At 43.5% G+C, this 22689-nt stretch overlaps 1 protein-coding gene and 1 pseudogene across 13 annotated transcripts in view; one reads left to right on the plus strand and one right to left on the minus strand.

Moving 5' to 3' along the window:
* Positions 1 to 578: 578 nt before the first annotated feature.
* LOC113898880 lies at positions 579 to 3420 on the minus strand (annotated as a pseudogene).
* Positions 3421 to 8054: 4634 nt separating this feature from the next.
* MYO6 (myosin VI) overlaps positions 8055 to 22689 on the plus strand; it is a 162253-nt gene continuing 147618 nt past the window's right edge. For 6 of the 13 annotated variants that reach the window (XM_027550964.1, XM_027550966.1, XM_027550968.1 and 3 more), the window contains exon 1: positions 8055 to 8293. The gene's annotated coding sequence lies outside the window, so the exon portion shown is untranslated. Of the gene's footprint in view, positions 8432 to 22689 lie in introns of all 13 variants that reach the window. The other 7 variants (XM_027550963.1, XM_027550970.1, XM_027550967.1 and 4 more) reach the window with 3 other exon arrangements.

Consider the following 22689-nt stretch of genomic DNA (forward strand, 5'->3'; position numbering starts at 1 on the left):
GTTTACATGATCCACACATGGGATTGGTAATGCGCTGTTTGCAAACCTCCATTTAGTTTGCAAAACGTTTTCATTTTTGTATTATCTTATTTAGTCCTTTCCCTGAGGAGCAGGAATCATTATCATTGCTATTTTATTGATGAGCAAATTGAGTCTCAGAGAGATTAAGTGACTTTACAGGTCACAGGCCTGGAACCTAGTTTCTCTTCACATTATTCACCTCAAATTAAATAAGTTTTAATATAATATCACACCTCTAGAGGGGCCTTCACACATTTTTTTTTAAATTTCTACAACTTGATTAATTACATTTGACCCACTGAAATCTGGAAAGAAAAAATAATCATCTTTCCTCTGCTTTTCTTCAAATTATCCCACTTGAGCTGGATATCACAGAATATGGCACATTAGGTGAAACATTATTTTTAAGGCATTTGACAGTTCAGTGAAAGTGTCTGAGGTGATGATCTTTGGTTAGACTACTGTTTCAGTTTTATTTGTTGTTGCTGTTGTTTTTTGCTATTTTAAACTGCTTTATTAACTTCACAATATATAATGAACATCTCTCCACACCATAGGTGAAGCTGCTGCTGACAGAAACTTAACAGATTGGGTCAAAAACACAACAGTCAGTGAGAAGCCAGTAACAGGAAGCCCACAAGAACCAACACCAAAAGGTTTACAACAAAGGTCTGTCACGAACATGTAAGTTTAGGAAGCAGATGTCCCTCTATTAGCATCAGGTATCAAGGCATAAGGCGTAACTCATCATGATGGCCATGGTGAGGCGGTCAGCACTGACTGCCCGCAGATTATGACTCAACTGCTTCTCCCAAAGCTTTTCCATTAGTTGCCTCACCTCCTTCCCAGTGCTTCCCATATTCTCCTCTCTCACCCTTGCCTGTGGCTCTGCAAGCCTCTGAGCCATGTCCCATCTATAATGCAGAAAGGGCTGCCTACCATGGCAGCACCTACGATTTCCTCTAGGCACACAGCTTCCAAAAGGAGGGCCCAAGGCTCTCCTTTGTTAGCGTCTTGCCCCCTTTCATTCTTGTTTTCAGTCTCCTCGTTGGCATTTTCCATGCCGAGATTTTTTATTGCTTGTTCCTCTTTGGACGCCACTGCTTCTGGGCCTATCCTTGCTGTCTCCTGGTCTTCCCCATCCTTGCTGCAAGAGTGAACACTTCCCCTCCTAGTCACCACCCCGCCCCCAGCCCCAGCACATCCTACTCTTGGGGGCCGCCCCCAGCACACATACCCTCAGGGCCATCAGGAGCAGGGACTGAGAAGAGAGTGGATAACCAAGAGTTCTCTCAGCTTTAATTTTAAGACCACTATAACAATTCAGGAAAAACTAGGTGCAAGTTTAAATAAGAAAAACACTGCATAAAAATTTCCAGGATCTAGAATGATGAGATGTGTGTTGACCTGGTTAAGGAATTTTCTTTTAAAGCATCTATTGATAAATAAGAGACCATACCATTGTGTGTGACTCAGTATGTTAGCAAATTTGGAAAACTCAGCAGTGGCCACAGGACTGGAAAAGGTCAGTTTTCATTCCAATCCCAAAGAAGGGCAATGCAGAAGAATGTACAAACTTACCACACAATTGCACTCATTTCACATGCTAGCAAAGTAATGCTCAAAATCCTTCAAGCTAGGCTTCAGCAGTATGTGAACCAAGAACTTCCAGGTATATAAGTTGGGTTTGGAAAAGGCAGAGGAACCAGAGATCAAATTGCCAACATTTGTTGGATCATGGAGAAAGCAAGGGAATTCCAGAAAAACATCTACTTCTGCTTTATTGACTACGCTAAAGCCTTTGACTGTGTGGATCACAACAAACTGTGGAAAATTCTTAGAGATGGGAATATCAGACTACCTTACCTATCTCCTGAGAAACCTGTATGTGGGTCAAGAAGCAACAGTTAGAAGCAGATGTGGAACAACTGGTTGGTTCAAAAATTGGAAAGTAGTATGACAAGGCTGTATATTGTTACCCTGCTTATTTAACTTATATGTAGAGCACATCATGTGAAATGCCGGGCTGGATGAATCACAAGCTGGAATCAAGATTGCCAAGAGAAATATCAACAATCTCAGATATGCAGATGATACCACTCTAATGACAGAAACGGTTTTTCCAGCAGTCATGTATAGATGTTACAGAAGGCTGTGTACCAAGGAATTGATATTTTTGAATTGTAGTGCTGGAGAAGCCTCTTGAGACTCCCTTGGACTGTAACGATATCAGATCTAAAGTCAATTCTAAGGAAAATCAATCCTGAATATTCATTGGAAGGACAGATTCTGAAGTTGAAGTTCCAATACTTTGGCCACCTGATACAAAGAGCTGATTCACAAAAGACTCTGATGTTGAGAAAGGTTAAAGGCAAAAGGAGCGAGGGGCGGCAGAGGATGAGATGGTTAGATAACATCACTGACTCAGTGGACATGAATTTGAGCAGACTCTGGGATACAGTGGAGGACAGAGGAGCCTGGCATGCTACAGTCCATGGGTTCGCACAGTCAGACATGCCTTAGTGACTGAATGACAACAGCATTAATAAATGAGGTTTTAGCTTTAATTATTGTCCTTTATATAGGAATTATTTCTAACATATATTAACCTACTTTCTTTCTAGAGAATATGTTCAGGAATGATGCTCAAAACATGATTTAATATTTTTTAAAGATTGTGCTTTTATAGTGATTACATCAAGCATATATTTTTCCTGATAAAGTATGGGAGATACAGGTGTTGATGGTATCTGAGGATTGGCTACATAATACCTGCAGGAAAAAAATCATAAGATGAGCTCTTTAGGGATCTGCTCATTCCCTGTATTTTAGTTCCCTATAAATTCTAGATGATCACCATTAATGCAAACGTGTTAATAACTAAAGCAAATCAAAATTTCTTTCAGAAGCTTTATGTAAATATCTCTTTTATTCTTTACATAATACTTGAGTACCTACTCATTCCTCCTTTGTAGGGTAAGGATAACAGCTGAACTTTCTGTATCAATCAGGTTTCTTTGTGGAAGACAACATAAATGAACTCTGGCTGTAACTTCCCTGATGGTCCAGTGGCTAAGACTCGTGCTTCCAATATAGAGGGTCCAGGTTCCATCTGTGGTCAAGGAACTAGGCCCCGCATGCCACAACTAAAGATCCCGCATGCAGCCAGACAAATAAATAAATATTAAAAGGAGACTAAACCTTGGCTAACTTATCTGGAAAAAGGTTGTATTGGAAGAAAAACGGGATGGTGGAGAAGTTGCTGTGTACAATGGGCAGGGCCATGACCACTGGCACCGTCACAGCCAGACCCCGGTCGCCACAGTGACGCACACCACTGGGGGTTATCTCTGTATCTTTGCGGCACTCTGTCAGATTCCAAGTTCCAGGTGAGTGCATCCAATTGACGGAACCTGGGTCCCATGCCCTGACTGCTCCCTGGTTACCAGAGAGTGGTGACGAGGACGTGAGCCAAACTCAGCTTTCAAACTGCGAAGCAGGCCCTGTTCCCACCATGACTCAAAATTACGGATTCTCCGCAAATAGAATGGGAGGTTAGAAATTAGGCAGGTAAAAGGCTCACTGTATGACCTCACAAGACTGGGAAGACCTAGTGGGGGGATCCGTGTAAAGTGCTTGGCACAATGCTGGCACAAGGAGGCAGGTGATCAGTTTCAGCACTGTTATCATTATCAACTCAATGAGGCGGGCAATGCGCTCATCTCTAGGGATAAAACTGTAATAGGGCACATTTCTAACCAAAAGGCTCAATTATTTTGGAAAGCTTTTATAGGCAGAAACAAATATAAAAACATAGTAATAATACCAATAAATAAGTGCTGCTGCTGCTACTGCTGCTAAGTCACTTCAGTCGTGTCCGACTCTGTGCGACCCCATAGACGGCAGCCCACCAGGCTTCCCCACCCTGGGATTCTCCAGGCAAGAATACTGGAGTGGGTTGCCATTTCCTTCTCCAATGCATGAAGGTGAAAATTGAAAGTGAAGTCGCTCAGTCGTGTCCTATTCTGAGTGACCCCATGGACTGCAGCCTACCAGGCTTCTCCATCCATGAGATTTTCCAGGCAAGAGTACTGGAGTGGAGTGCCATTGCTACAGTATAGTTATGACTTATACTATAAGTCATATACTGTGACTCATATACTGTGACTCATACCTATACTGGAAAAGAAGGGAAAGGAAAACAATTCTGCCCCAGTCAGAACAAAGAATAAAACAGACTGAGTTCTGAATCCTGAGAGCAGCATCATGAAAGGGCTTGGCATGTCTGAATTCCTGTGACTGGGGCAGGTTCAGGATTGTGAAGGATTCTGTGTATCACCGAAATGAGTGATTTCACTGATTACCAGGACTTGGTAAAGGGGGTGACCTAATCAGACCTGGGGGATGGGGTGACTCTTTAGGAGTTGTGAGAGAGTGGATGAGAGTGAGCAGAAGCAGTGTCACGAGTTTAGATGGGAGAAGATGACGGCCTGTTCTCAGGGAAGATGAAAAGTAAGACAGCAGCTTAGAGATACTGGGTCGACCAGAAAGTTCATTAAGGGTTTTCTGTAAGATATTATGGGATAAACTGAATGAACTTTTTGGCCAACCCAATAATTTAGTACATAGAATGAACTACATTCAGTGCCTCCCGCACGAGGAGTGAGGAATGGAAGGGATCCTGGGTGACTAAAAAAACCCTACAACTTCTTATGATGAGCGGATGGTCATGCTATCATTATAATGATAGGCAAGGGAATAATTTGAAGCAGTTGGGAGAGGAAAGAGAATGAGTTTCTGCGTGGTCTTTGGCTTGCCTCACATTAAAAGTTGGCATCAAAGAATGCAGCTGAAGCTATTAAATTGGCTATCAGTCAGAGAAGGTGGAAAGACTCAGTAGATACCTATAATATTGATTCCTATCAAAATGAAAGAACCAAATCACAAGATTTTGCATGTGATCTCAGAGGTAATTCTTGGAGACCCCATCTGTGATAGGAAGTCTGTGGATCTCAGTTTAGGAATCCATGGGATAGCACAAAGAGACTTGGGGAAGAGTCTTACAAATACTCAGTGAGTGAGAGCGAAGTTGAAATGTTTACAAACCTAAGTATGGAATACATTGTTAGGATGAGTTCTGGCAGCAGGTAAGATCCAGTTATATCCACTATGCTCAGCAACATATGCTGTTTCCTAGCGTTGCCTATTCTCTTGCTGTTTGTTTATCCGCGCGTCCCATTTATTTAATAACAATAGGCACTGTTAAATGAGATGTGAAGGCCATCATGTCTGGCACCAGGGACACAAAGACAAATTAAGGACACTACCCTGCTCTCAAGGAGCTTACAGTCCAGGTGGGCAGTACTTGTAAACAACTAAAGTACGGATGGGGAAGTGAGTGTTGGAAGACGTACATGCAATAGGTGCTAAGAGAGAGCATCATATTGCACCTCAGTTTTGAAATAAGGTTTTGAGGGAAAATTTCTTGGAGAGGACCAATAGGCTGTATTCTGAAGAATTAACTGTATTTAGTCTGGCAACACTTCAGTTTGTTCTGTACTGCAAGCATTTCAGAAGGGCTTGAATGTAAAGTACAAGAAATGGCAAAAGGCAGTGGGTGGAAATGAAACTAGACAAGTAAGCCCGGCTAAGACAGTAGTCTCAAAGGCCAGCAATTTTCAAGGAAGGTAACTCTGTGAGGAAGCTGTTAGGACAGCTTTATGGATTTTAGCACGGTGATAAACTAGGAAACAATGAAGAGGCATGCAAATTCAATGGAAAAAAAAAAGACAAAGGAGATCCCCACTATGCTAGTCAAACAAAAACAGTTGAAGGATCATATAAGACATCTTAAGGAGTTTGGGCTTCCCTCATAGCTCAGTCGGTAAAGAATCTGCCTGCAATGTAGGAGACCTGGGTTTGATTCCTGGGTCGGGAAGATCCCCTGGAGAAGGAAATGGCAACCCACTCCAGTATTCTTGGCTGGAGAATCCCATGGACAGGGGAGCCTGGTAGGCTACCATCCATGGGGCTGCAAGAGTTGGCACGACTTAGCGACTAAACCACCAAGGAGGTAGTGGAGTGCCGCCACAAGAGTTTACAGAGAGGAATACCTAATCAGGCTTTCATTTTATAAAATGTAAATCTGATGGTACTGTACAGACTGGATTAGGAGCAGACAAGATTGCAGTCTGGGAAATTGGTTTGGCGGCTAAAGCAGCATAAGACACGTGAACGGATGGTGGCCTGAAACAAGATAGCAGTTGTTAGGAAGAGGAACTGGATACACCAGAGAGGCAGGGCTGTTGTTAGTCACTAAGTCGAGTCAGACTCTTTGCGACCGTAGCCCACCAGACTCCTCTGTCAATACTGGAGTGGGTTGCCATTTCCTTCCCCAGGGAATATTCCCCATCAGGGATCAAACCCTCCTTTCCTGTATTGGGCGGAAGGATTCTTTACCTTTGAGGCACCGGGGAAGCCAGAGAAGCAGGGAGCTAGGGGCAAAGAGACAGTAATGAATTGCAAGTGGAGAAGGAAGGGGAGGGAGAGGGGGAGAGAGAAAAATCAAGTCCCTACTCATAGTGAGTTGTGTGTATGGGTTTCTATTGGTCTGTCAAAGCCTTTTACTCTTAAATCCAAAATGAAGTCAAAGCAGTGAACTGAAACCATCCACTCCTTTTCGTTTTGAAATCTAATTAAGTTTTACCTCCTGGCAATCTGGAATTAAATTTCTGAGATTGCTGTCAATTATTTCCTTTCTTGGTTTCTCTTCCTCTTTCTTACTTCCCTATTTTATTCTTAATATCTTATGTTTTAACTCTATGCTAAAATACCTCATCATAACTTAGCTTTCCCCCTAGAACTGTGGAACATCTAAATAACTGAAACTTGTCCCCATCACAATCTTGTAGATTTCCCAAAGCTTTCCCAAATTTGTCCTTGATCAGAATCTTGTAGGTTTCCCTTGCTACTTGGAATGTTTCCGGGTTAATGTTCACAGGGTAATTCTCTGTTGTGAGTACGATTAGCTTTTTTTTTTTCCGCGGAGACTTACAGCATTATAGTCATCATATCATTTTCTTTAAAAAAAAAAAAAAGCTTTTTGTCGTAAAGGCAAAACATATTTTCATCATATTAAACTTTCGAATATGACTCACAGGTATGTCACTTGTACAAACAGTAAAACAAACAGATTATATCTGGGTTCTATTAAGTGTATACGGCGGTGGCAGAAGGGCAGAAGAAATGCAAAATTTCCATCTCAGACCCCCGTTCCCAAAAGCAGAACAGCAAGTCTGTTGCACGGGGAGGTGACCACTCTCGTTGGGCAGCTCAGCCCGGGGCTGCGGGGGAGTCCGCCTCCCCCCGCCTCCGCCAAGCGGCCCGGTTCCCCCCAACCCCCCCCTCCCCACCCCGTCCTCTCCACAACTCAGGGTCTTCGCCCTGTCCCCGAACGACTTTCTCCGTCCGGGAACTGATTCCTGCTGCAGCCGGACTGCACCGTCCCTGCACCCACAGTCCGCAGGGGGCTCTGCAGTCGCCGGGAACCACAGCCCCGTGAACCAGGCGGTTTCGCGGGGGCAGGAACTAGGGCTCCCGGCCAGGCAAGGGGCGGCTCCTCCGGGAGCAGCCGAGCGCCCACCAGGTCCGGGAGGCTCGGCGCCGCGGGCTGGAGCTGAGGGGCGGGGCGGCCCTGAGCCGAGCGCGCCTCCTCCCGGCGCGCCCCCGCTTTTGGCGCGCGCGCCCTCCTCCCGGTGCGCGACCCCCTCTCCCGGTGCGCGCCCACCCCGCGCGCGCCCCTCCTCCTGGAGTGCGCCCCCTTCCCCGCGCGCGCCCCTCCTCCCTGAGCGCGCCCCCTTCCCCGCGCGCGCCCCCTCCTCCCGGCGCGCGCCCCCTTCTCCCGGTGTGCGCGCCCCCTCTCCCGGCGCGCGTCCCCCTCCCTGGCGCGCGCCCCCCCTCCCGGCGCGCGCGCCCGCTCCGCCCGCCGGGCCCGCGGCCTCCCCGCCCCCTCGGGCGCTCCGTAGCCGTGACGTGCGCGCGGCGGGGCCGGGGACTCGGCAGGGCGCCGGCCGGCGGGTGGAGACGGACCCGGGATCTGTCCGAGCAGGAAGCGAGCCGGAGACCGGTCGCCGCCGCCGCCGCCGCCGCCCCGTCCTGGTGCCGGCACTCGCCGTCGCTGTCTCTTCGCCCTCGTCAGCCCCGCACCCCACCCACCAGCCTTACCGGCGACAGGTAGCCCCGCCGCCGCGCACCTGCCCTCGCGTCCGCATCGGTGAGTGTCCGGGGCGCCCGCGCCTCGCCCTCTGCTGCCTCGCTGTCCGAGCCCGGCCTCGCTTCGAGGCCTCCGCCCGCCGCCCGGGGTCGAAGAGCCGGCTCGGTTCTTCTCCCGAGGACGCCGAGGGTGAAGCAGGTGATGAGTGGGCCCGGGCGGCGGCTGTTCCCGGGAGCTCAGGGCTGGGTCTCATTTCCACAGGACAATGAGAGTCTCCTTTCATGGGTTTATCATCACTAAGATACCTTTGTGTATCATCTCTGGCTCCCAGGTTGAAACAGAGCACTCAGGTGTCCAACTCAGACCTGGGCGCTCCGTGACAGTTTTCTCTTTCGTCCACGAGCTTAAAATTCAGTGCAAAAAGAGTGCTTTTTGTTCTGTGAGAATCAGCTGCTATTACTATTAATCATATAGGAGCCCGGATTGGGACTATTTAAAGTTGCATTTTTAGTCTTCGGTTAGTCTAGTGTTTTGGGTATGTTAATTTATGTATCTGCTACTGAACAAGAGCTTTTCATATTTGTTAGTTTCCAAAACTCTTTAAAACGATTAAAATTGCTCAAGCTCTGGGATAAGGAAGTAGTTTGAGAGGGTTATTGTTACTCGAGCATCCGTATCAGAAATATTTCCATATAGTTCTAGAAAAAGTGTTACATTTTATCTGGAGTGAAGTTTGTAGTGGAGGAATGCTTAAATCCTAATCTACAGATCTAAGGAGCTAGGAACACTGCCCCAATTTAATAGGCTCCTGTTCCTGCTAAGTAAGTTTTCCTGGTTGGTGTGCTCTGACCGTGTAGAGGCAATATAGCTAAGTATCGTCAGGGTTTGAGAGTTTTAAAAAGTGTTATTCTTAAGATTTAGCTGAACACTGTTCACACCATAAAATGTGAATCTTGAACTTGGTCATGGTACAAAGGTTGGCAGCAAAAGGACGTTTCTCTACAAATTAACTAAACTTCTTAGATTCCTTGGCTTGTGGTTTGCCATTGGAAATTGTTTACTGAAAAAATTACCTTGGTGTCTTTTATTATTAATTTTAGTAACACCACAACTTGGTCTATAGCCAGAGCTTGAAACAAAGCAACCTTTTAAAATAACTCATTGACTTTTAAATATCCAGCTTAATTACTTGCATAGTGGTAAACGAAAGTTATTTTAGTCTTATGCACATTTGCCCAGTCGCACTTGTATGTTCTGTGTGACATGCTATTTATTGTTGGCTTTTAAGTTATATTTTAGTGTTCAAAAACTGACTTTAAGAGGGAGTAATGGAAGTGGTGAGCAACTTCAAGAAAAGATGATGATTAAAAACTCTCTATATAATATTTTAAACTATGTATAATATATGTATTTTTCATTAGTGCCTGGAAACATGGACAAGAAAAATGTAATAAGCTGTTGCAGAATTTAATGTAAATCCATGCAAAGTCTTAAAAATATCCTAAGTCGTAACCCGTGGACTTAATCTGAAATGGATTTTTTCCTCTGTTTATGTTTGTGTGATCAAGTTTTAAAATAACAGTGGCCAGGAAATCTGAGAGAAGCTGAGGCCGTTTTCTCATCCTGTTGTGACTTTGCCTGGAGACTGTGGTAGATTATGTAGTCCATTGTTTAGATAACCCGGCTATCTCCGGGTTCTCAAATACAACTTTCTTTTTTTTTTCATTAATTAATTTTTATTGCAGTATAATTGCTTACAGTGTTGTGTTACCCTCTGCTGTACAGCAAAGTGAACCAGCCGTACATATACATATACCCCCTCTCTGGTGGATTTTCCCTCCCATTTAGGACATCACAGTGCTTTAAGGAGAGTTCCCTATTCTGCACAGTATGTTCCCATCAGTTGTCTCTTTTATACATGGTATCAATTGCGGAGATGCGTCAGTCCCAATCTCCCAATAAAACGCAGCTTTTTAAATAACATTTTAAAGAAATGACCATGAGGTTTGAATAAATATAAGCACTCCAGACTTTTTTTTTAAGAAAATTTTACAGTCTGCTGATAATCGAAGTACCATGTCTGTTACGTCAAATGTCAGTTTTACAAAGATATTTAACTCTTGTGAATTTTTTATTTCTATATATTAAAACATTTTAAGTAAAAGATTGAAAAAAAGTATGATAACTGTAATAAATTCCATACAGTTTATCTGTGATCCTTATGAGATATTTGGTATTAGTATAATTGGTCACTGGCTCTTTAGTAGGATAAAATTGTCATTTATTAGGCACCTGTCGTGAGCAGAACAGTGAGGAACTTGAGCTACAAAATAATTTTCAAGGTTGGTGGTCTTGTGTGTGCTCTGGTGCTCAGTTGTGTCCGACTCTTTGTGATCCTATGGGCTGTAGCCCACCAGGCTCCTCTGTCCATGGAATATTTCAGGCAAGAATAGTGGAGCAGGTTGCCACTTCCTACCGAGGGGATCTTCCTGACCCAGGGATCGAACCTGCATCTCTTGAGTCTCCTGCATTGGCAGGCAGATTCTTTACACTAGCACCACCTGTCCTAACTTGTCCCTTGAGGAAATTTAGGCTCAGAGATTAAATATTTGCTCAAGGTAATGAGGTCCTGTCAATTCCTGAGAGATTCTGGATTCACACTCTAGTCCTCTGACCGTGAAACCTCAGACCTTTCCACCAGAGCAGGTTACCTTGATCTCAGGTGCATTTGGTAGACTGTTCTGGTAAACCTGCAGAACTGGTATTGTGCTAAAGAATGTAACTGCAGATTTGAAGGAGGTATAGAGGCGTGATGTTGAGAAAGGCTGGACATGGCCTGTGGAACTAATTTTGAATTCTGTTTCTTCATTCTTAGGTAGACAGCCTTAAACAATGATATGATGTTGCTTTATCATTTTGGGGGTAAATTTCAGAATATTACACGTATTGTGCACTTTTAATTTTGGTGGGTTATAGGAACTAGAATCAGACTGTAATGTAGCACTGGTTTTCATTGTAGCTAAAATGAATAGCATAATATTCTTAGTTAGAACTTAAAAATGAGGTAGACTATTGCCCATAAATACAGTAGTTGCCTTTTAAATAATACATAATTAACTGTGTAATACTAAGGGGGGAAATGGTTTTTAGATCATGATTAAATGGTGACCTGTTCGATTAGAACAGTTTTTTTTAATGGCCTGTGTTTATTTCAGGACTGTCCCTTGAGCTATAATAGACATAAAGAACAAAAATGAGCACACAAAGTCCACCTTCTGTAGCAAATGAGTCATTTCGGCAGTAGAATGTGGTTGAGTAAATGAGCAGAAAAATGGTAGGAAGGCGGAGTTGGGTGACTTCTGTTACAGGTGTTTATTTGTTTTAAACTGCGGGGAATTTCACATCTGGAAGATACTCAAATTCAACTGTAAATACAAAACCATCATCCAAGGGCTAAGTGTAAATTATTAATGGATGATCTGTAACACATCTGCTTTTGTGTGTGTATGTGTGTGTGTGTGTGTGTGTGTGTGGATAATCAAGAACTAACTAAAGCTTAATAAGCTTAATTCTGTTTTTGATAATAAGCTTAATTCTGTTTTTGAGGCATATATAATGTTAAGAGGAACCAGGACTGTCTGCATTTAAAATTTTACACTTTTATTTGACACATTTAGTGGACTGTTAATAATCTTAAAATATAACTATTAGGATATCTTCCTAATTATGGTGTTCAAAGATGAATCTTTTTTTTTTTTCTTATTGAGTAGTGTAAGAATGATACAAAATCACTGCAGATGGTGACTGCAGCCATGAAATTAAAAGACGCTTACTCTTTGGAAGGAAAGTTATGACCAACCTAGATAGTATATTCAAAAGCAGAGACATTACTTTGCCAACAAAGGTCCGACTAGTCAAGGCTATGGTTTTTCCTGTGGTCATGTATGGATGTGAGAGTTGGACTGGGAAGAAACCTGAGTGCCGAAGAATTAATGCTTTTGAACTGTGGTGTTGGAGAAGACTCTTGAGAGTCCCTTGGACTGCAAGGAGATCCAACCAGTCCATTCTGAAAGAGATCAGCCCTGGGATTTCTTTGGAAGGAATGTTGCTAAAGCTGAAACTCCAGTACTTTGGCCACCTCATGCGAACAGTTGACTCATTGGAAAAGACTCTGATGCTGGGAGGGATTGAGGGCAGGAGGAGAAGGGGACGACAGAGGATGAGATGGCTGGATGGCATCACTGACTCGATGGACGTGAGTCTGAGTGAACTCTGGGAGTCAGTGATGGACAGGGAGGCCTGGGGTGCTGCGATTCATGGGGTCGCAAAGAGTCGGACACGACTGAGTGACTGAACTGAACTGAACTGAAGAATGATACGGTGGTTTGAGAAATGACCACAAGTCTGCAAGAGTTCTCCCTGTGAGTACTGAAGCGTGGGAAGTCAAACCGGAAGAACAGATCCGGCTAGAAACCTTGCTAGTGTCGGAGAGAGGGGGAAGGCCTTTTCTATTCACAAAGCAGGCCTCCAGTGAAACCAAAATACCTAGGCACATTCCTCGGGTGATATTCACATGCCTGCCGAGTGATGTGCACAAAGCCAGGCGGTGCTCCCACAGAACCACAGGCATCGCTCATGTACCTTACGTCACTTGTTCTTTTATTTGAAGGTAACCTGCCGCTTAACCTGTACAGGTAAGGTATTCGATATCGCAGATTTAAAATACTTCTATTCTAAAGGTGCTTTATGGATCAGCACCTTTTCCAACCAGTATTTACTGAGGGTCCATTGTGTCTAAATACAGTTGTTAATGGGCACTGGTTCTTCCCTGTCCTGGCAGATCTTTGGATTTAGGGTACAGAAAGCATGGCACAGATGTGAAAAGAAAGATAATCAGAAGCATCCACTTAAAACCTGAAGACGCTTACGTCAGAAGTGAACACCTTACACGTGGGGTGCTTTCCCGTTTTGGAATTCGTTTATGTACATTTGGTCCTAGAGAAACTTGATTAAGTAGATGTGGTAAGTTTATTCCTAATCTGCAGATGAGAAAATGGAGACCAAAAAAAAAAAAAAAAAGTATTGGGTTGGCCAAAACGTTCATTCTGGTGTTTCCTAGCATCTTATGGGAAAACCTGAACTAAACCTAATGGCCACTGCAGTGCTTTGTTCAAGGCCGCATGGGAGGCTGCTTAGGAGCATCCCTGAGAATTGGACCTTCTGCCCTCATATTCCCATAGATCCGCCCTCCTCCAGGTCTCTTAGCTCTTAGGTGTTAGTTGGGGTTAACCTTTCAGTCAGTCAGTTCAGTCGCTCAGTCGTGTCGGACTCTTTCGACCCCATGGACTGCAGCACTCCAGGCTTCCCTGTCCATCGCCAACTCCCTGGTGAATTTACTCAAACTCATGTCCATCAAGTCTGTGATAACATCCAACCATCTCATCCTCTGTCGTCCCCTTCCCCCCTGCCTTCAGTCTTTCCCAGCATCGGGGTCTTTTCCAATGAGTCAGTTCTTCTCATCAACCTCTCAGCAGTGACTTATTTCATTTTATGGATTTAAGTCAGATGGGTCAGAAAATTCTGAATAATCAGGGTCACTAAAGTGATAATTATTAAATATGTACTTTTACACATTGTTTTTCCTTTTTCTTCCTTTTTTTTTTTTTTTTTAAATGTAAGGTGGAAGACGAGCATGATGCATTATTATGGAACTACTCTAACATTTTAACATTTTCAGTAGATTAATGGAGTCATGTTGATAGTTATCTAGTTGTAGAGTTTTTAAGAGAAAACTGCAATTAGTTTTAAAAAAGGAGAAAAGTATTCTGGGGAAATTTTGAAAATAAATTTTATGACTTGGCACATTGGTACTGATCTGATGGTTATCTTGCTTTTGTAAAGACTCATAATGAGCTGTAAGGTGTGACTCTGTTGGTATGTATATGCCTTCATTCATTCCACAAATATTTGAGTGTCTATCACGTGGAGGCATGGTTCTAAGTGTCGATAAGGTGATACATTAAAACCAAGTCCTCGTACTGAATGACATTTTATTGTTGTTTTGAATTAAGTTAATTATAGACTCTTCATTCTAGTATGTGATTAACAGGGCTGACCCTAAAGTTGGGAAATACTTGTCAAAGTGGTGCAATTTGAGGGCTACTGAAAGCCTCATTTGCTCTAAAATATTCTATTCTTGGCCTTCAGTCCCCTGAGTCACAGCCCTGTTACCAGTCGACTTTTGGTAAATACTAATATGTTCCACCTTTTTTCACAGTTTCAGGAAACAAGGCTGAGAGAAAAGTAAAGGGAGAAGAGTGGGTTGGCAAAGTATAATTTTAATGGCAGCTATTGTTTATTGAGCGCTTGCCGTGTGTAGGTACTGTCAGACGAGTGCTGTGTGTACCTTAGCTCAGTTAATCACTGGGTTGCTTCAGTGCCCTTGGCATTGTGACTTGTGTCTTGGGAAACAGAGACACAGGCGTGTTAAACTGGCTCGAGCTCCCAGCCAGTACTGGGAGAAGCTGGGACTGAACCCCTTGCCATCTTCAGTGTGTGGTCGCAGCCGCTCACGTGGCGAGAGTCGACAGACTTGCGTCGTGCCGCCCACAAATCATGGCACAGCGCGCAGGGGGAAGGGCTTGGTGAGTGAGGGGTGGGCACGGAGGGTCAGGAGAGCTTGTTGGGCGAGTGGGGGGAGTTGGGGGAGGCAGGGTGGGCTGCCGTCTATGGGGTCGCACAGAGTCGGACACGACTGAAGCGACTTAGCAGCAGCAGCAGCAGGGACAAGGTGGGTTTTTGTTGTTGTTGTTGTTTGCCTTACTGTTGACCCCTGACCCGCTTCATTCCAGCCCCCAGGCTCCAGAGTTGCATTTGTGAAAAGGGCTTGCTTATCCAGCCCCAAAGTGGGAAGGCAGGCAGAGGGGAGGGCATCCGGGTTTTGCTTCTTGTTACCAGGGTCACACGGCTTCGCTTCTCTGGGCTTCAGTTTGTCAGATGGAGGCTACAGTATTACCTAGCTGGTGTGGTTCTCATGAGGACTGGATTAGATACTAATACAGCGAAAGCACATAGCTAGGGTACAGTATTATTGTTACCGAGTTGGGGTTTTCCCCATGTTTAACGTGGAATGTTCATCCAAAAGGAAAAACAAGCTATGTATTGGAGATTCAGGTGAAATCTTGAAGGGTTGACCTGTTTTAAACAGGTGCACACCACAATTATCTGGGGAACTAGTAAAAACACGTCAGAGAGGTGTGGGTGGGATGTGAGCAATGGCATTTTAATAAGCTTCTCAGTTGATTTATTTGTGCACCAAAATTTGAGAACCACTGGTTGACACCTTTTCTTCATCCTCTGCTTTGGGAGGGTGTTGGCAATAACACCAAAACATTGCTTGGATTAACCAGGCAGCATGTGGTAGAAGGAAGTGAAACATCGGTTACCAGAATCTCTCCATTGATTGTTTTTTTCATTTAAGCTTATTTGGAGCTCACAGCATTTATCTTGAGAGGACAATGCAGTGTTAAATTTCACACGTTAATTGTAGAGAGTATTTCAGCTTATTAACCAGTTTCATTTGGAAGGGAGCTGGTCATGTTTAATTTTTAAATGACTATACAAATAGTAGTGGAGCTTCCCAGATGGAGCTGGTGGTAGAGAATCCACCTGCCAGTGCAGGAGCCATAAAATACTCGGGTTCAGTCCCTGGATCGGGAAGATCCCCTGGAGAAGGAAATGGCAACCCACTCCAGTCTTCTTGCCTGGGGAATCCCATGGACAGAGGAGGCTGGTGGGCTACAGTCCTTGGGGCCACAAAGAGTCAGACACGACTGAGCGCACATGTATGTACACACACACACACAAACACACACACACACAGCAGTATTATATAAATAATCCTCATTTAAATCTTAAGACCTTTTTAAACTTTTTAGCTGGATTTCTTTAGATAATGCACTGTTTCTGAATAACCACTCTTGGGCTTATTAGCCACAGCAGGTGAGGTCCCAGCAGGAAGAGATTCCATCCTGGATGGTGCCAGGGAAGAGACTGCAGGGCTTAGAAGCAAACATGGAGTGGGGAGGTACCCAGGGGATAGCAGTGGTGAGAAGCCCTCAGTTCTCCAGAGATCCTGGGAGTAGAGAGCTGGCCTCGAGGAGGAGGAGAAGGGCGGGTGGGAGCCCAGGCTTCAAGGCAGGGAGCAGGGACGTTCCCGGGGCTCTCGGCATCCTCTGTCTTCTGGGTCTTGGCCAGTGGCTTCTGTTATCAGGCAGCTGGGGAGACCGGTTAGCATGGCTCTGAGTAGGGAGCCTTGGGCAGGAGTGGAGCAGAAGAGGGAAGGGGGTGCAGTGGAATGACTCAGGCATCAATTGGAAACTTTGGGATTCTGTTGCATTGGCTTGGTGCATTTTAAATAATTTCTAGTTTTGTGATGCGTCTGCAAAGTACTTGAGACTACCTGTCTTTTACATGCTTTTAGAAAATACTTCCTCATTTAATCAAACAATTAGGAAATTTAATGATCCATATAGCCTGATGAAAAACATAATCTAGGCAGGTTAACATATAGCACTTTAATACATGTGTTGTTATGCCTTAGTAAGTCTTTCTGAAATTTTCTTCATTGGGTAGTCTTGGTTTGATAGAATGAATGTTTTTCATTAAAAAAAAAATCTTTTACTGATTAAGCTTAAAATATTTTGGTAAGATAAGTCCTTTGCCTTCTGGAATTTATACTTCCTATTCACTTGGACTGATAGCAGGAACACCAGAATACAGTTCATAGAAGTAGGACTATTATGAAATAATTGTTCTTCTTCCCCAAGTCCTTTTAAAGACACATTAAATTTCTGTATGAATCTGTCACAGTGTACTGTTATACAGCTGCCTTCTGCTAATGCCAACTTTACCTAGTTAATCTGAATTGTGGCTAAAAGTTTAAACCTCTGGTCTTCACTTTGGATAGATTCCTGAAGATTACTAAAGAAAAAGATTTCTCGCCTTAAAGAGGTGGCGTGAAGATCGCTAGTTTATGAGCATTACTTGAGACAAGGCAATTAGAATAATTTACATTTCCCCTCTTACGGGTTCCAGGGGAAAGAGTCCAAGATTTTATTCAGATTAAGCAGCAGCTAGACTGGGTCTTATTCACAGCTTCCAAAAAAAGACCAAATTAATCAGTAACCAACACCTAGGTATGAAACTTTAACATACAAATAAACGATACGTCTATGTAAATGTTAAAACTGGGAGGGGGGTTTGGAAAGGGAACAAATAAGTTTCTCAGCTTGTCTTTAAAAGAGTATGGTGGAAAAAATAAACAGGTTTGGAGTAAACAAAATCACACCTGTGCTTGAAAATCATATATTTAGATTTTTTTTTCCTGTAAGTGAGCCTTTTTCTGAAAGGAACGAGTTCAAACTTTTGTGAAATCTTCTGAAAGCATATTGTTTATTTTGATTTGATGCTGATAGAATTAGTATCCCGCAGGAAAGGATCGAGGCTGTTGGCTTTTCCTTGTTATGCTCTTTGAATTTCCTTGATTTGAGGATTGAGTTATTCCAGAGAGAACTTTTCTCCCTTTCCTTGTTATTTTTTTTCTAAAATTAGATGAAACAGCTGTGTTTTGGTTTGTGGGCATGATTTGCTGTCTGTTATCCTTTTGGTATTTTGGGGAAGAACAAAGTATGCATGTGTGTGTGTGTTGCGAGGGAATGAATTACTTTCTCTGTGTTTCTGGCCTGTCATTATTGAGTTGAAGATGAGAAGAGCAAGATGATTTATGTATCTGTTGTGCTTGAGGCTGCAAACAGAACTGTGACTTGTGTTGGCTGTCCAGATGATGGAGAAAACTATTTTAAAGTGTAAAAATAGTTGTTTTGTATCCACCTGCTAATGAGGAGGTTTGTATTAGTTTGGAGATTCCCAGGGGTGCTAGTCCTGAAGAATCTGCCTGTCAGTGCAGGAGAGGCAGGAGACTCCAGTTTGGTTCCTGGATCGGGAAGATCCCCTGGAGGAGGAAATGGCAACTTGTTCCAGTTTTGTTGCCTGGGAAATTTCCATGGACAGAGAAGAAAGATTTTGTATCAGATGTGGTGGCGAGGGGGAGGGGAGGAAGAGAATTGAATGAATTTGAGCATATGACCAGATTCACTTCAGATGGTTTTTTGGCCAACCCAGTAAGTCAAAGAATAAAATTTGAGTCAGAATTTTGTATTTTATAGAGATAGATTCTACTGATGAGTTTGACTGATGAGTTTGCTTTTGAAAGGGGGGTGGGTGTGCAGCGTAAATTAGGAATTTATAAACCAGTTGTTTGCTATGATGATTTTCACGAGTTATTAGCATAAATGGAGATAGCTTGACAGCTGCGTGGAATGTCAGTGTGTCAGAAAGTGGGCTGTTTATTAACAGTGTGCCTCTGGAACTGGCCCAGAATCTCATGCACTTTGGTCCTATTCTCTGCGATCCCGCTGTTTGGCAACAACATTGACCTAGACTATTTTCGGGACCTACAGACACCTGAGTACTTGAGCATGCTTGAGCAGTCAAAGACAGCAGTGTCTCATGATGATGATTGAAGGAGTGGGCCCAGAATGACTCTCCAAGAGTACAGTTCTGGTAGCTCCTGAGGGCCAGTGACGTACCCCCACTTTGCGAGCCCTATAGTCCTTTCCTCATTAATTCTAATGTGGGCCCTGTGAGGTGGCTCTTCTCACCTCCTTTTGTAGCTGAGAAAACCGAGGTCTAGCAACTTGCCTAGGTGACCCTGTAGTGGGGGCAGGGCTGAAGGCGTCTTCTGGGGGTCTGGATCCGAGCCTCTGTCCCGTTTAGAATGTTAGTTTCCTCTTTTGTATGTTCTTTTAAAGACTTGAAGCTTTGAGGATTAAGCCACTGTGTCCTTCTCTGTCTAAACGAGGGTGATAACATCCTGACCCTTAGGCAGCAGCGGCGTGGTTTCTCGTCCAGGGCGGATAGGTCCTCTGCGATGCGCTCTGGTGTCCCTGCCCACTAATTCCTGTTGTTCACAGGGCCGCGGCCTCTCGGACTGATGACCGGGGAGACCTTGTGGGCGTGTAGAGGCTAAACCATTCTAGATGACGTTTTAAATTCCTTAACCACTACCCCTTTCACTTACCTTATTAGTCTGCTTTAAACAAATGTATTGCTGTCAAGTTTTGTGTAAGTTAAATAACTAAATTGTAATTTTTTGTTATCCTTGGAAAGCTGCTTGTTTAAAGGATCCCAATAAGTGACTTCTTTTGTAAAGGGAAGAATCCTTTTGTAAAACAAATGATTGTTTTCTAGATTATACTAATAAGTCTGGGTCTTTCACATACGACCTTTGTATAAACACAGACCCGGCTAAACAAACATTTCATATGAATATGCCTAAATTGAGTTTGACTTCATACTGTGCTTGATACTGTTAATAAAAAGGGATTGAAAAAATGGGTTTATTAAGTGCTGTTTGTTGTATTTGTACTAAAATGTACTTTAGTAGGCTTATCTAGACGAAGAATAATGTTCTTTTAAGCAGTAGGTTGAGGTTAAATATATAGCACAACAGTAAATTCTTTTTGTGTCATAAAAATTTATTAGGTAAATGTTAGTGTTCTGTTTAAATGCCAAAGTAAGTGTTTTACATGAATCTGAAATACATCCTCTAAAAATAACAGATAAAGTTTAGAGTGAGAGTTTATGAAACAGTTGTTATGGTTGAAAAGCGGACAGACTGTTGGTTTGGAATACACAGTTTCATGCAGTCCTTAGTAAAATATTTATTTCCTGTACCTAATACCTTGTTAATGAGGCCGTGAACCCAGTTCCATTGTAATCTGTGTTCTCTCCCTGAACACTCAACAGAGACTGCTCTGTAACCTCCTAGTTAATAGATCCAGTGGCCTCATTTAGATCGTTCTTCTTTTCCAACCTCTTTCAGCTGCTGCTGCTGCTAAGTCTTCCTTCAACTCTTCCTTCTCAGCGCCTGTGCTCTTGCACTCTCCCAGATCTCCAACGTTTGCGGTCTAGTTTTTGCTGCTTGATTTTCTCCGCCCATGCCTTTACTGTTCATGTCTCATAAAATCCTGTGCTTGGCACTTTGCTCTATTCACGCTGTTCTTATTTTTGATAATTATATCAGCTCTCATTTCATGCCGCTTTCCTCTCAGATTGCTTTCTGTGTTATCTTGAGCACCTTTCCAGACTGATGCTCCACAGACATCTTCATGAACTATAGAAATCATCCCTGAACGTATCGTCTTCACAGACACCTTCCCATTTCACATATTTCCTCCCAGACCACCTCCAGGCAGAAGCTGCTTTTCCCCCGTTTCCCTTACGATCCCCTCCTTAAGCTAGTGGTTCACGCTCAGAACTTCACTCACCTTTCCTCACGTCACTCCTCACACTCTGTGAAGGTCGGCCATCGCTTTCCTGCCCGGGACCAGGTGCAGCCTCACGCCTGCTCTCCTGCACGGCTCCCTGCATTTGGCCTTTACCCTCGGCGTATGGGCTGCCCTGTGCATTGCCTTTAGAGTTCTCTTTCAGAGTAGACATCTGACTGTAATGATCTCTTCCTCAGTGAGAGTCCCTGTTTACCGCTTTAATACATTGGCAAGTCCAGACGTTTATTGTGGGATTTGACACTCTTTGTGGACTGATCTCTTGGCCCGCTTTTCACCTGCGCATTCGTCACTCTTTGGCCATTGTCCTGTGCCCAGGCCCCATCGACCTGCTCCCCAGACACATCCCGGTTCTTGAATCTCCCTATTCCACTTCAAACAGGCCTTTGTCTGGAATACTTGCCTTTAGTCAGGCTTACCCATCTCTCAGAACCTGCTTGAATTAAATCTTTGAAAGTAGCTTTCCCCAGTTTACTGTTTTGGAAGCATGCCTGTATTATAGTATTCATCACTGGTGATATAATATATGTGTATCTTCTTTCATGCTCCACTTCTCTTCCTAGATGGTGAATGACTCAAGTGTGTGAACTGCCAGCAAATGATTTGGCGAGGTTTTATTTAGATCAGCAGATCTTGGGTCTTAGGACTCCTTTATACTCGTTAATTATTGAGGACTCTGTAAAGATTTTGCTTATCTGTTTAGTTATATTTACTGATGTTTGCTGTATTAGAAATTTTAAAAATACTTAATCTGTTTAAAAATAAAAATTTATGCATTTTAGCAGAAATGACATGTTTTATGAAAAACAGTTATTTTCCAAAACACCAATTAGTGAAAGAGTGCTACTTTTTACACTTTTGTAAAACTCCTTAATGTCTGACAATAGAAGATAGCTCGATTGTCATATCTGCTCATGATTTGGTTTGTTGCATTATTTTGCTTTTTTTTTTTGGTTGAACTTTGGATGAAGAAAATCTGGCATCCTACAGATATCTTATTGGGGAAGGAAGTATTAATTTGACCTTGTCAGTAAATTGTGTACATATGCTTCAGTCATTCATCACAACTAAGATCAGATCAGTCGCTCAGTCGTGTCCGACTCTTTGCGACCCCATGAATCGCAGCACTCCAGGCCTCCCTGTCCATCACCAACTCCCCGAGTTCACTCAGGCTCACGTCCATCGAGTCAGTGATGCCATCCAGCCATCTCAGCCTGTGTCGTCCACTTCTCCTCTTGCCCCCAATCCCTCCCAGCATCAGAGTCTTTTCCAATGAGTCAACTCTTCGCATGAGGTGGCCAAAGGACTGGAGTTTCAGCTTCAGCATCATTCCTTCCAAAGAAATCCCAGGGCTGATCTCCTTCAGAATGGACTGGTTGGATCTCCTTGCAGTCCAAGGGACTCTCAAGAGTCTTCTCCAACACCACAGTTCAAAAGCATCAATTTTTCGGCGCTCAGCCTTCTTCACAGTCCAACTCTCACATCCATACATGACCACTGGAAAAACCATAGCCTTGACTAGACGAACCTTTGTTGGCAAAGTAATGTCTCTGCTTTTGAATATGCTATCTAGGTTGGTCATAACTTTCCTTCCAAAGAGTAAGCGTCTTTTAATTTCATGGCTGCAGTCACCATCTGTAGTGATTTTGGAGCCCAGAAAAATAAAGTCTGACACTGTTTCCACTGTTTCCCCATCTATTTCCTATGAAGTGATGGGACCAGATGCCATGATCTTTGTTTTCTGAATGTTGAGCTTTAAGCCAACTTTTTCACTCTCCACTTTGACTTGCATCAAGAGGCTTTTGAGTTCCTCTTCACTTTCTGCCATAAGGGTGGTGTCATCTGCATATCGAGGTTATTGATATTTCTCCCGGCAGTCTTGATTCCAGCTTGTGTTTCTTCCAGTCCAGCGTTTCTCATGATGTACTCTGCATATAAGTTAAATTAACAGGGTAACAATATACAGCCTTGACGGACTCCTTTTCCTATTTGGAACCAGTCTGTTGTTCCATGTCCAGTTCTAACTGTTGCTTCCTGACCTGCATACAG

Source organism: Bos indicus x Bos taurus, chromosome 9 (assembly GCF_003369695.1).
Source record: "Bos indicus x Bos taurus breed Angus x Brahman F1 hybrid chromosome 9, Bos_hybrid_MaternalHap_v2.0, whole genome shotgun sequence".
NCBI lineage: Eukaryota > Metazoa > Chordata > Mammalia > Artiodactyla > Bovidae > Bos > Bos indicus x Bos taurus.